Source organism: Urocitellus parryii, chromosome 4, assembly GCF_045843805.1.
Source record: "Urocitellus parryii isolate mUroPar1 chromosome 4, mUroPar1.hap1, whole genome shotgun sequence".
Lineage (NCBI taxonomy): Eukaryota > Metazoa > Chordata > Mammalia > Rodentia > Sciuridae > Urocitellus > Urocitellus parryii.
Genome location: NC_135534.1, coordinates 156,372,535 through 156,388,000, shown reverse-complemented (window position 1 = coordinate 156,388,000; position 15,466 = coordinate 156,372,535).

Sequence of the window (15,466 nt, the reverse complement as noted above, 5' to 3'; positions counted from 1 at the left end):
TATATACCCCTCCGGTCCTACAATAAACAGCTCCCACTCCTGCTGTATCAATGTACACAAGTTGTTCATCACCCTCCGGTTATTCTGCCACAGCCAATTAAGCATAACTATGGTTGCTATTTGGTTACTTTGTACTCCTTGGATGTGAGCTTATCATAGATGGGCTGTGTCCTAAGGTGAGATAGAAGTGTTTGGCTGAGAGTAATCCTGAGGGAGAGACTCAGCAATGAGCCTCAGCAGCCATTACTCCTAGTCTCTGAGGGAATGAGTATCTCCGTCTTGAAGAGAAGATTAGGTGACCCTCACAGAACCCACTACAGTCCATTTCTAGCACCACTTGTATATATATAACTTACATGGCAATTTCAGACCATTTGAGAACAGCTAACTTAAGACTCCAGTTGGTTTATTTTCTTGAGAAAAATTAAAGGAAATTAGTGACACAAGCAACAGTTCCTATGGTTGCAGCTTGTTGGGCTACAACTGATAGTCGTCATCTCATTATCCCATTGCAACCACACCATTGCCGTACTTCTCTGCCTTGTCTCCTTACATATATTGTTTCTGAGGCCAGCCCAGTGTGCGTGCAAATCTCTATCACAGAGCTTCATTCCTGGAGTTTGTGTTCTTCAACATTTTGGTTTCCTTTTTCCTCAAAAAAACAATTAAAGAATTTGTGAAAAATACAGTAGAGATAACCCTACAGAAAGTATATTGACCTGAAAAAATATGTATTAGGATCCTTTCATTTCTGACATCCGTTTTTAGTTTATAAGTTAGATTTCTGAGTCTAAAATTTACCTGGAAAATTAGTAAAGAGAATTTTCCTAGTAAGTTTAACTTTAAGGGGAACACACACATACACACACACACACACACACTCACACACACACACATACATGCCAGAAAATAGTTGCTGTATTAATTAGTTGCTGAGGACTTTAACCACAAACTGAATGGATTAAACAACAAAAACACTCTCAGAGGTCTGGAGACTGGGAGCTTGAGATCAAGACAGTGGCAGGGTTGGTCCCTTCTCAGAGATGAAAGGGAAAATCTGTTCCAGGTCTCTCCCCTAGTTTGGCAATTTTTGTTGTTTCTTGGCTTCTTTGGTGTTACTTCGGTCTCCATCTCCATTTTCACATGGCATTTTTCCTGCCATGTTTGGTCTAAATTTCCTCCTTTTATAAGGGTAATAATCCTATTGGATGATGAGCCCATTCGACAATGCTATGACTTCATCTTAATTTAACTAATTACCTATACAATGAACCTGCTTCCAAATAAGACCACATTCTAAGGTGTTTTTTGGAGTGCTAAGATGCTGGGGATTAGGAATTCACCATATGAATGTTGTAGGACACAATTCAACCAATAGCACTGAACTTTAGGAAAGGATGGTATTTCTTAGGGAAGTTAAGTGATACAAAACATTACTTCTCTACCCATTTGCAGTTGGGGCATTTCCCCCAGGGGCGCATTTCAGATGAAACAACAGAAAGCAATGGACTTCATTTGTAGCTGAACATGTACCTGTCTTTTTGTTCACCTGAAAACTTTATGCACCAAAGGAAAGAAAAAGGAATGAAGTGTTCTCTCTGCATGAGTCCATCCCTAGTAACTAGTTACAGCTAATCTTCTGGAGAAAGAGAATTCAATCTAGCAATTAGAATTACGGGCCCAAGTTCTGGAAGATGAAAACCCTCGTCATCCCATTTGGTTCACTGACTCTGAAAGCCCCACATGCCATGTCCTACTGCCAAGTCGAACATCTGCATTTTAGTTGGTGCATGCCTTTGGTGTTGGCATTGGCCCTATGACCACACTGCTTTCTATTGCAGCTATTTTAGTGGCTTGGCTCTTTTGTATTCCCTTAGGTCTTATGGTGGAGCAAGAGGACACCCACAGTGGAAGCCAAGAGAGTCAACCTAATGAATGGCATATTACAGACCTTGTGAATGTGATTTGCATTGTTTCATAGCATAACTGGCTAAATTCCTGTTACTAAAGGATCAAGTTAAATCAAGCATAAAAGTGATGTGAAGTCTTTCCTTTCATGAAATCTGTCACAAAAGCACTCTTGTCCCAACCAAACCTCCTTTTCGCATGAGTTCTTAAGAAAAAGTTACGTATTATACATGAATATGAAGCATGTCTGGTGCAGCAAGACTCTAGAACGGAAGTTAATCAGACTTAGGAGGTAAAGAAGCTGTCCCATGCCTCGTTTAACCGCTCACATGTGGTAGGTCCTTATACCCAGACCCCTCAATGTAAAAACCAGGTCAATGCTGCCAGTTGTGGCTCCCCTCTGGCAACCATCTCATTTAACACAGGATTCAGGAACCTGGTGGTACACTGCCACAAGTGCAAAAAGCATATTTTAGTCCCAGAGTGTCGGAGCAAAGAGGGGTAGAATGAACCAAACACTAAAGCAAATAAAAACATCTTTTAAAATGTTGCCTGCTTGCTACCAAATGTGGGCTCAGAAGGGGTGCCCCCAGGAGCAAGTTTCACATGGCAAGCCAGGCCTTCAGCAGAGTAATTAACCCTGCCAATGACCCCGGAGGCCCCATTTCCCAGCCCGACCTGGAAGCCATGCTGCTGCAGTCACCCTTCAGCCACGCAGCTTGGGCGTGGAGTCCATCAGTGGCTGGTGTACGTGTGATCTCCAAGTCTTTTCCGTGAAATGTAAGAAAATCCATGGGGTTTCTTTGGGGGACTTTAGTCCATGGGGATTAAAGCCCAGGGTATCTGATGCTTCAGTAATGAATTTAGTGAAGGACTCTAAGAACACTGAGTAACCAGTTCCTAGAAATTGTAACAGTGATGGCTCTATAGCAAGATCAGAGCTAGGGAGCCACATGGCGCTGCCTCGGGTCTGGGCAAATGGAATGACTATTGTGGACTAGAAAGAGGGCTGTGGAAACACTGGGGTAGGGTGAGTGAAGTTACAAGCTATTAAGGAGACGATTAAACTGACTATGGTAAAAAAGAATGACAGCCATCTCTTGAGCAGAAGATTAGTGGGTAGATAGCTGCACCATAATGGAAGAAACACAAACTGGGTGTGGTTTTGTGGGTTCACTTCCCAAGAATGCCCCTCTCCAGTGCTGGGGCACTAAGCAAGGCACTTAACCCCTCTAAATATGTGTATATATAAATTTAGTGAAGAATATGATGAATGCATGCACTCACTCTTGGAACCCGAGAGAACTCAACGGGAACTCCAAAGTAGCTGGCGCCCAAGGCAGCAAGAGCCATCCTATTACCGGACAGTAAAGGTCTAATATACAATTGAATCAATCCAGCATCATCTTAATGGCTCGCCTCTCAACCATTACTTCTGGCAAAATGTCAGGGGCCATTCCCACTGGGCTGTGGCTCTCAATAGGATACTCAATCAGAATTGAGTGAGCAACACTGATCACATCTAATTTAGTCAGGGGATGTCTGAAATCAAGGGATGTCTGAAGCACACATCTGATTTATATTATTTGCTTCTCTTCACTAAGTAAAATATTGTTTGCTAGAACCTGCATCTATTGCAATGATAAGCTGAGCTCCCTTGTAATTCTGGCATTTATGTTACCTATCATGGCTGAACATTGGGAAAGACATAAATTGGCTGAGATAGCCACAGTGCAAATTTGCAGACATGGGAAGACCTTTCTAGCACTATTGAATGGAACATCAATTTCAAGAAACCAAGACTCATTTCAAGATGTTAAGACTGTTGAGTGGAACTGCTTTGGACTAGCATTTTTGAACTGGGAAAGAAGACCACATCTCCAGATTTATTCTTTTCATGTTTCTTGTTAAAGCCTTCATTGCTTGTCATGGTGTGAATGGTTTACGTAAAAGGAAGGAATCAAACTTGTATTGTGGGAAAAAATATTGCAATGGAGAGAAGGAAATTAGATCCTATATATCTTTGTCAAAATGTTTGTTTTAAGTTAGATTCGAAGCATCTCATTGTCTTCTTTCATTATACCAAGTTTTTAAATTATGTGAAACAGATGTCTTCCACGGGCCCACAGGGAGGACGTGGCTTAAAAGGGTAAAATGGTGCTAAAGAAAAGCCTAAAATCACAGAGGTGAGACCCAGGTTCATGCTCGCATCTGCACAGCCGTTTTTCATTCCAGTTTACCATATTGCTTTTTGCACGAGGAATCATGTAAATGTGCGAAGTACAGAGTGAGGCACATGTCAAACAGCAGTAACTGCTGGATGAGTGAACATGGCCAAGGAAACAGGTATGAATGGACAATGGAGCAGGTCTCCCCCCACCTTCTCTCTCCCTCCCCCAGGCTTCACCTCTCTCATTACTCCCCAGTGAAGCTCCTCTACCCCAGATGTTCTACGGCTTTGTTCTCCTCTGCCTTACTTCTGCTAGCTTTAAATGTCTTTCTTTCTTTCATGCTATTTCTACCATCTGAACTCCTTTCTCCCAGGCACTGTCACCCACTTTGTGTTTGTGGAATTTCTGCAGTGTCTTCCTGGTTTCAAAAGCCTCCCTGGACTTAATATATACTGTGAGTCTTGTTTAAGTTTTAACCAAGGTTTGTCTGTCACTGTTGAGTCCCAAGGATTATATTTTCACCATATATTATTTCACTTAACCTTCAAAGTGACCCTGATTATGATACGGTTCCCATTTTTCACTGGAGGAAACTGAAGCTTGGAATGTTTATTGACTTCTCCAAAGGTACCAGGCAAGCATGAGGAAGAATGATAGATAAACCTACCTCTGATTTGGGTTTGTGGGCCAGCAGCACAACACTGGACCACCATTGACTGTATTATTTTCCCTCCTTAGTGGTGAACAGCCAAAAGGATGACAGTAGGTAGGAGAAGGACAAAACCTGCACTAGATCTTTCTGAGTCAGCCCATGCAGATCCAAGTAGTCGAGTACCAAGGAATGGTAACTAGAGTTTTGAAAAGTAGCATTTTGGTAGAACTTTAGTGGAGAGCTTTGTCACACACTACTGTTCCAAGAACCACTCGGTTGAGCAGCTAATTAATCCTCTTGGGGCAATTATCCAGCCACCAGAAATGATCTGCTGCAGGCCCATGCCCCTAGGCACAGTCTGCCCTAAATAAGCAGCAGAAGAACCTTGAAGTGGCAGGTTTGCAACCACTCCTTCCTGAGGTCAGCACTTGAGGCACTTGCATGTTCTGGGCCCAAGAGCACAGCATCACACACAGGTGGGTGTTCCGTAAGTGCTTTTTAATGATGGCGGTGGCGATGATGTATGAAGGTCTGTTTATACTTGCAGAGAGGGTCGTGTATTTTAACAAGAGGGACTTTTGATTGGCATTTCAAAGAGGCTAGTGTTGTTGGAAAATGTCAGCACCCTGCATAGGAGGGCGCTTCATAAGTGTTAAGGGATTGGGTCTGCTAAGGGGATTAGGATAATTGTTTTGGAGTGAATGGGCAGGCTCAGTGGAGGTGACCTCAAGTCATTTTAATAGGCCTAGTGGAACTCATGGTGACAACTCAAGCTTGTGGATTAAGATGCTCTGATGGAAATTCCCAATCATTACTCAGCATTGGTTCCACTGGGATACTGGCTGCCTATTGTATTGCTATGCCTGGTAGGGTGACTCAATTTCTGGGCTTCAGCAAAGAAATACTGATCAAAGGAAGTGCCACCCCACCATGTGGCACAGGGCTCCTTTGCCTCCAAAGATGAAAGGTGCCTATTTCCATGGTACTTCTCATTTGAAGAGAACCTTTTAATTCATGCCAGTTCAAGATCAATCAGGGATGAAGCCAAACACTGTCAGAAGTAAAGGTTCTATGGATGAAAGTAAAGAAGGAAAACTTCTTTCTCCTAAGTGAGCACAAGGCTGCAATGCTGAAAGTTAATATTGCATCAAATTTGCAAGTTTTAGGAACAGACGATAAGCTCCAGAATGGATGCATACTTAGATTCAAAGGTTAATAAGAACAGGAGTTTATATTATATGCAAGGAATCCATGTCTGTCTGCAACATTTTTTTTTTAGGGTGAAAAAGTTTAATCTCAATTACTTGTCTACCCAGCCAACAATGACAAAATCAGGTCATTTTGTTGGTTGGCAAGGTTGGGGTGCTACCATCATCCTTCAGGTTTGAATACTTTTGCTTTAAGCCAATTTGAATTTCTTAGTACATGAGACCATCCAATGGTCACAAACATAACTTTCACCCTGAAAGAACTAAAAGAGGGTATTCTGGAGTAAAGAGTGTTTATTTCATCATGAATATATATGGATATGTAACTACTGTTTGATACTGTCAAAATGTACAGTGTTGTCAGCTGGCCTGGGGGGTTTGAGCACTGATGGTTAAAAGCATCCTGGTTTATCAGAATCAGATGCTCTTCAAGGAAAAGGGAGTGGAGAAGGAAGGAGGTGTGGCCCAGTCAGGGCAACATATCAGTGTGGTTGCCATGGAATGTACCAGTTTTTCTGCAATATGAGATTTGCACCTGCACCAAACAAACTTTGGGTTTCTCTAGAATGCAAATTGAGCAATTGTATACACAAGTGGCTCTGGGCCTGGAAATTCCTTGCTTTCCCACATTGGTTTTGTAAACAGAGTCTTAACACCCACATTACATATCTGGCCTGGGCTGCCTATAATCATTTCAGTTCTTTTGGTGGCTGGACAGTAATTGCTTCAGAGGTTGAATGTTTTCCTTTTTTAGTTTAATGCTTAAGTGTGTGTTATTTATGGAGCATAACTTGTCCAAGATAGCTTTTCTTTAAATTAAAAAAAAAATCTCCAATACAACTTACTTGTTTCTCTGTGTAAGATTCTCTTTCTGTAGAAACATTCATCTCTGAAACTCCTCAGTCAGGATTCTCAAGGGGCCCAGGGGAGTAATGAAGATTTTGATGGAATAGCCCATGACTTTGAAATATTCTTTCTCTACAATAGTACCCAAACCACCAAATTGTTAAAAATTGAGATTCCTAGAATTTAGCCCAGTTTTACTCAATAAAACTTCCTTGTGTTGGTTTAGGAATCTTCCATACAAATAAGCCTGATAAGTACTTTTGTGAGTGAACCTCTGCCAGATGCTACCAGCTGACTTTCAGAGACACTCACTCTACCTATTACAGAGTCTTGAGTGAGTAAATCCACCAAATTTTTGGCTTCTCATATTTAATGATTCCAGAAAGATGAACTATTGTCCAAATGTTGGATCTAAAAGAGAATTTTAAAACTCTAGTTTCTTGACCTTTCTTCCTCTGTCTTTCTCCTTCGCTTTCTTTTTACTTTCTCTTTTCTTAAAACTTTTCTGGCCTCAGATACAAACATATGTGACATACTGAGGAAGATCGAGGGTAAAATGCCAGACAACAATAAAATGTCAAGGTGAGCCAACCTCATTTTTGGGATTCATGTAGAAAGCTTGAAAGGGAAAAATTAATTTACAGGTGGGTTCTCCAGGGGAAGAATGGCACACGGCAAAACTCTTACGGAGATCCTAGGAGAGATGGAAAGATGAATGTTGAAGAATGAAACAATGACATGATTTATGAAGGAGGGAAATGATAGTGAACTGAAACGATCAAGGCATTGCAAACTTGACAAAAATATAACCCAATGTACTATGTTGGAGGATGTTGTATGAAGAAGAAAAGTTTCAGGAAATTTCCTTGATTTCTAGATGAGCCAAAGTAGTGATTATTCACTCTCTTATATACAGGAATCTGGAATCACAAAGTTTCAGCCAATATACCTCCATTCTGACCATCTTCAAATTCTAAAAGTAATAGGAAACACACCCGAATAACAACTCATTCTCACAAACATCCTTAACCTGATAAGTTTTACAATTAAGTTCACTTTTCATGATTCATTTTAATGATACTAAATCTGTCCTGCAGGAATCAAATGTTTTACTTCAAATCTACCGGGAGTAGTGACAAAGCATGATATGATTGGGGGATAGTACAAGGCCTCTTCTTGGCATCCACGATTCCCCATGCCAACTACTGTGCTTCTGTTAATTTCTTTTAGGAGGTGGTATGGAGGTACCAGGGATTGAAGCCAGGAGTGTTTAACTGCTAAGCCACATCCCCAGCCTTTTTATTTTGAGACAGGATCTCACTAATTTGCTTTCAGCCTTGCTAAATTGCTGAAACTGACTTTGCAATCTTCCTGCCTCAGTCTCCCAAGCCTCTGGGATTACAGGCATGCAGCACCATGCTTAGCACTGTGTAACTTTTATTTTTTTATCAAAAGAACCATTTTTAAAAAAATATTAAGAACTTATGTTTAAGAGCCCAAACCAGAGCGTGCTCAGTCATACAAACAAACAAACAAAAAAAAAAAAGAAAAGAAAAAAGAAAAAGGCATTTACAACAAAGTGCTTAATGAAAGTAGGCATTTGCTAACTTTAACACCACAGCCCAGAGAGTTTGGACTGAAGAAAAAGGAAAGCACACAAGTGGGCTATGCACTATGAAGGCCTGGGCACCTTGCAGATCAGGGGAATCTTGAGACAAAGAAGAAAACTTAAAGGCGGCACCAAGTGAGGAAACACCAAAAATATTTTCTTGCCTCATGAGGAGTCTGACTATGGAATGAGCAGAATAAGTAAGATAGATGTATTGGTTGACGCAGGGAAAAGTTGGGTACATGGCTGACGTAATGCATAGGCAAAACCAATAATGGGACAGAGACTCTGGGTCAGGTGGCTAGTCAGCCTTTAGGTGACTATTATTTCCTGTACATTAACCAGTGATGATGGATTAGTTGAGGGTAAAGGATGGCCCAATTTTTCTAATTTGTCTAAAGCTAAAATAGTAAATAATTGGCCTCATTTTTTCTGTCAATGGAACTAATTGCATGTGCTCTTTTTTTTTTTTTTTTTTTTTTTGGAAGGAGAAGTTCTAATGATTCATATCCAGGGGAACAAGATTTCCTGGAGAAGGGCCTTTGGAAAAAAAAATGTGGAAGTTACAGGTTTTTCAAACTCTGATCATAAATCCTTTCCCCAACCATACATTCTTATCTTCCCTGCACCTATCCTGTCCCTCCAGTTTCTGATTCCTGGGTGGGTACCAAGAACATTCGGATGTGAGAGCAAGATGGTTATAAAATATTTAGCTCTAGGAGTGGCAGATTTGGCTTCTGTGATCCTGCTAATTGGGTGGTTGCCTGCCGTCTCCCTCGCTGATCCCTCCCCGAGGGCTTCAGCACACACATGGGGACGTGTTCAGGGACTGATTCTGAAGTCAATTCACAGACTTGTATGAAAACCAGCCTCATTATTTTAGATCTGGGATTGAACTTTGTCCATGTGTGTGGGTGTGAGATTAGGGGGTAAATGGAGACTTTGGTAGAACAGGAAAGAGCATATCATTTCCATATGGATTAAAATTTGTACTAAAAAATACAAACCCTGTACAGGCAGACAAACAAGAACAATAAAAGCCCAAATATAAAACTGAAGATCAGTTTTAGCCTTTGAGGCAACAATTTATGACTCCTGACTTCAAGTCATGTTTCATATTCATAAATGCCATTCCCAACTTGAACTGCAAGCCGAGTTTGGATTTTGAGATATCTTAGGGTCATCTACCTTTCTTGCAATATTCTGTTATTAAGCTAGTAATTGAAAGGCAAGTAAACAGGGGCTTTGCGTTTCTCTGACTTCTAAAATGGAGCATAGGTAAAACTTAAGTTTATCTAAGTGTATATGCGATTTTTGTGGATTTGATTTATAGGTAGCCTTTTCTTAATGTGATAGCAAATGAAAATGACTTTAAAAATATTCTGACAGGCACAGAAATGAAAAGCAAAATGACTCACACTATTGAGGGGCAGGGTCTGTGTGAGAAGATTATTATTACCGCTGGCAGTGTTGTTATTATTCCCTAAAATGCAGCAACACGCCTGCTATGCAGCAAGGACTTAATTCATGTCTGCTAAATTTTTAAAAAGATCAAGGTTGCTGTACGTACTCCACTTTTTGCAGCATCTTATATTTCAAAGGAAGTCCCTGGTAATCAATAAGTGATAGGCCAGGATGGCTAACAGTGTGACAAAAATTTATGTCTTAAATTAAGAGATACGGAGGATAACTATTCTCCCTTAGTATCATCAATAGAAGCATCTCAGTGATTTCATAATTTGTTCATTTCTTATTGAAATAATGGACTTATTGAATAATAGGACTGAGCATATAGTAAGAGATGAATGTGCTGTAAATCTGAACCAGTTAAACCTTAATAGCGTAAATGAAACCTTTAAATTGTGTGAACCACGAGCAGCCTTGCAACTCTTTACATGTGCAAAGAATTGAATGAAGACATATGGTCACCATCAACTTGGTTATTTAATTCTGAGATGACACACGTATTAATCTAACTGAAAGGGGAAGCTACTATATAGCTGGTTGTAATTAGCCAACCACAAATTTCTATAACCACTTCAGTCTAAACCAAAAGCCAAAATGGCATTTCATGATTACACCATCCCACCCAGATTTGCATTTCTTGATGAATTCCCAAGGTTAGGATATGAGCCATACTGTAAAACCAACCCTCAATTACACCTTTTTAGAGGGGAAGATTAGTGGCAGGTGGTGCCTGCTATAAAAGCCTCATTAAAACACCTTCTGGTGGAGTTTCACAAAAGGAAGCCACCAGATGGAGACCCATCTCCACATGGTAGTCTTACCTCAAATGAGAGTTTCACCTGACACTTTGGGGACAGACAATTTTTTTCTCACCTAACAAGCCACTGAGGTTCAAAAGACGATCTATTAGGATTAATCGTACTTGATCACTAATCCATTGTAATGCCATATGCTAAGAGCGTTGTTCACTGTTAAGCCTGGAGCCAGGTAGAGCCCCTCTGGTAATGTAAACCGTCCCATTTTCCTGCAGCTAATCTAATTTCACCTCCTCCCAGACCCCACATGCCAGGAATGGTGCTTAACTCTTCCTACACTGTCTCTGATGCATTTTTGAATGGTAGCAAATCTGATCTCAAAGGTAATGACGCTGAAACCTGCTGACTAATTGGAAAATGATTTTCCTGGTGTTGCTTGCTTAGTGGGGCGAGTGGATAAAAGGTATTTATTCCATTGTGCACAAATTCAAAGACTCAGTCCTGGCCTTCTTATCGGCACAGCTTGGTATTACTCATCTGCTTCTCTTTCCTAAATGTGTTCGTTGAATCTGCGACTTACTGGATTGGAACAATTGGCCAGCTGGGCAGTGAGAGTGAAATTTACGTTTCATAGAGGAGATTCTGTCACCTTATGCAGTCCTTGAAGTGTCAAGTCTTTTTTTAAGTGGTTTGCCTTTGGTATGGGTCCAAATCATTAAGTGCTAAACTGTATAATAGTGTAGTACTTTATCTATCTATCTATCTATCTATCTATATACATATATACACACACACATATATATATATATATATATATATATATATATATATTCTCGTGTATGTTTTGTGTTAAGCTACTTTCAAAGCACCACCCACTAAGTCACTTTCTAAAAGAAAGATGGCTTTTTTTGCTCAAGGCCCCATGTTTATGAGTTGCTCACATAACGATAATCATACACATATGGCCACGTGAGCCCCACACATTTTACTCTAGTTCTGGGGCTCAGTATGAAAAGTTAAGTGGAAAAACTTCCAGATTCTCTGCAATATTATGATCACTTGGTTCCAGCTATTCAGACTCCTAGCAGGGACAGAGAAGATAATCCATCTCAATGTGTAGGAAACAGTATTATCAAGATGACAGCAGTTGCCCTGTAGTGACACTGCTCATTCAGCAAATGGGGCTTAGCCTCCTGATGCATACCATGTGCTATGCTCACACATTCCTAATAAACTTCCCCCCAAAACAGTCACAGGAGAGAGTTATCATGAGTGAGATTTAAGTGGTGTTTTTAAATGTGATCTTTACATTGCATTGTTAGGGGGTTGGGAGGAAGCATTTATTGAAATGCAGATTCCTGGGCTTCGAAACAGACCACTGAATCAGAATCTCTAGAGATAAAACCTTTGACAAATTGTCCAGGCGATTCAGATGCAACCTGAAGTTTAAAGTCCAAGTAAAAGAACACAGGATCCCATTGCCTACTCCGATACCAAGCCAGGCCCTTCAGACCAGTACAGTCAACTTTCCTCATACCAAAGGCCATGTGACACTGCGGTCAGGCCAGGAAGGAATGGGAAGAAACCTCACTTGCTCTCTGGATCAAATTTCCAACTGTTCTAGGTTGTTATGAGTGTTTTGTATTATCCAAATGGTATATCTAATGTGTCCCATACTGTACATGTTTATGAACCCTTAAAAATTCTTAAGTTTCTAATGACATACATAAATCACTCTAGTCTTGTTCTTATAGCCTATGTAGTCACTAGACACCAGAGATAAAAATATAGCCCCAGCATTCTGCAGCTGGAAGAGTTTAGTTTATCATATGTGAGAACTGCTAGCTTTGGCCAGGTCAGAGGGAGTCTCCAAGATATGTTTTATAAAAATAATAATTAATAAGTGAATAGGCAAGAAAGCTCAGTAGCCATTCAGTTATAATGAAACAGGGAGTCCAGGCTTCCCTATAATTATACTCAGAGGACATTTCTTCTCTGTGGGATGAAGTTGCATTTTTGAAAAAGTAATTTCTAGTTTTCTTGGTCTCCTCTCTTATTCACAAGAATGGTTTTACTTTGATATGTTAAGTTGTAAATATTTTCTTGTAAATTTTGGTAATCACATTTCTGAGAGACAGGTCATGTCTCACCTTCAGACAGCAGAAAGCAACCTCCTCTCCCTCTGCCTCACTTTTAACCCATTTACACTGAATGTCTATAAGCTCCAGTGTTCTGCTGAAGGAGAAGGGAGCCAAGAAGAAGGAGAGCTACACACTGAAACCTGGACACAGAAAGGACATGTCAAGGAGAGCTCAGACAGGACTGGCCTCCCCCAGCCTGGCCTTGAGGCCTGTATCTGACCATCAGGAACAAAGGGACCCTCTCTACCTGCCTGCAGGAAATAGTGACTCTGGCCTGCTCAGGACTCTTAGAAAGTGTGAAAGGGGGACCAGGATTGAGTTTGTGACATTAAAAAAAAAACACAAATGATCCTGAATTTCTTTCCCCTGTGTTTTGCATTCATAATTTCTCTGATAGCAATATCTATTGCTACAAAATACTGCAACATTGATAAATATCAGAGCGCAGTTCAAAGCATTTAGTCTAAAATAGGGTGTTCTGCTTTGGTAAGGAAATAATTAAGATAAATTCTTCCAAGGCAGCGTTCATGTTTGTCTTTCCTTTATCTATTTGTGTAATGTTGAGTCAACTCTAACTTTTCCTTGCCACGTTCCCCTCAAACATTCTTCTTCTTTTTCATGGTTATTTCTTCACTTTATTTTGCTTCTTTTGCCATCCAGATTCTCCCTGGTTGTATCTGGAGGGTGTTGACTGTAGTTCCATTTAATTGAAGTTTGCTGTTTGTGGCTACATGTTGGAAACTGTCGTGCCCTGGGAGTATTTATTCCTCCTCTTTGGCATTCTTTTGGTTTTGTGTCCTCACCCCTCCGATAGTTTTCACTCTTCCTTTAAAGTCAGGATTTCTGTTTTCTAAGAATACAAAATACCTAATTTTTATTCCCTGTAGCTGTTTGCCGTCCACATTCCTGTGGATTCGGGAGAGTGGACACGTGCGTGCATTGCTCAGCATTTAGCTTTGCGTGTGCTAATATGTGGGAACGCTCTTGATTCAAGAATGGAGATAATCATGATATCCAAAGGACCATCCCCCAATTTTTTCCACTCTCCTTAGTCAATTTGGTTATCAAAATAAAGCAAAAGAATATTTTTCTTCTGTAAAGCATCTACTTGTAGGGCTTTTACCTTCTCTGGTCACCTCAGGTTTCCCCCAAAGAAGAAATCTAAGCTTCAATTAGGGCGAGTGAAGGGAGGGAGTTAGGTGCCAGAATCCCCAGCGACTGCTCTCACTCAAACAGACCACAAGATTCTCTCAACCCACCTAATTTCTTCCCATTTAACTAATAGAAGGCTGGGGAGTGACCTTTGCAGGCCAGTAGGCAGGAGCTGAGAAACACTCCCCCAAATGAGCGAGAATGCATGTCTGTTTACAACACAGCATGCCGGCCTTGAGCTAATGACATTAATCCCCCTACTGCGTTTCATTAGGTGACAGACAGGGAGCCACACTAAGGAGGGAATCGACTGCTTCTCCCCACCAGCCAGCTGCAGAGAGGAGTCGCTCCAGGACCAGAGCCGCCCTCCCCTCCCTCATTTGCTTTCTTCCTCTATTATCCCTGACATGTTCACTGAACTACAGGCTGCATATGTTTAAAAATAATTAAACGCGCTCCAAACAAATAGGCAATGTTTCCACGATCCCTGCAATGAGCATTCTGCGTGTTTTGACAGATTTTTCTGTTCGTTGGGTTCATCAAGCAGCCTGGCTCTTTGCTGTCACTCCTGACAACCGACAGGTAAACCCCCAGGGCAGGCTCCCTGGCCCAACACCTTCCCTGTCTGACCTTGGGCTCAGGGAGCTTCCAGCCTGAGGGTCCTTGAGATGTTGGGGGAATATTGGTCTGGACTTCCAGGGCAGCATGGTTTGCAAATGGTGCCATTAAACCAAAGACAAAAGAAGAGCAAAATAAACTTGGGAGTTTATTTTGAAAGGCCGTTCTGTATTTCATTGAGAAAAGAGACTCAGCCACAATTATGTAAGAAAAGTGAAACACTACTGATACTGCAGGTTACCGGTGATAAGTTCTGTTCCTCCAAATGTTGAAGTTTGAACTTAGAGAGTCAAGGCAAGCATATAAAGCAGGGTTTATTTAAAAAGGGGTAACATAGACTTCTCGTGGGAGGGAGAAGGGGGCCATAGCTGGTGTCTTGGTATCCCAAGAAGTGAGGGTATTCTGTCCTTTTTATACATCCTAGGCTTCCTTTGTTCTCCTGCTCTCTTCCTCTGATCTCTTTCCTTCCTGCATACGTGCTTAGGCCCAGGAATGCTCCTTGGGCTGGCCAAAAGGTGGGAAACAGGTGGGCTGAAGGGGGAAAGGCAGGATGGAGCAGCCTAAGACACATTAATTAACAACCTTATAGTTCCCTGTAGGGAGTGGCAATTCCTGGGACAGGTTACCTTAGCCACAGATAAGGAGCAGGGGCAGGTTCTTGATAAGGATGGAGGAAGGGCTCTGAAAGAATTAAAATTTCATTCCGTTAGGGGGACAATCTCCAACTTCCCTGGCTCACTCAAAATGGCCTCCTTGATCCGACCTGACTCGATTTACCTATCTGTACTGACTGCCTGTCTAATTCTGACTTCACTACCATGGGGCTAAGGACCATCCTCACTCCCAACCCATAGACACCCCTGCATTCCATCCTTCACCCCATTTCTCTCTCTTTTTTTTTCAGCAACATCCTCTATTAAAAGATGAAGAAGAAAGGAA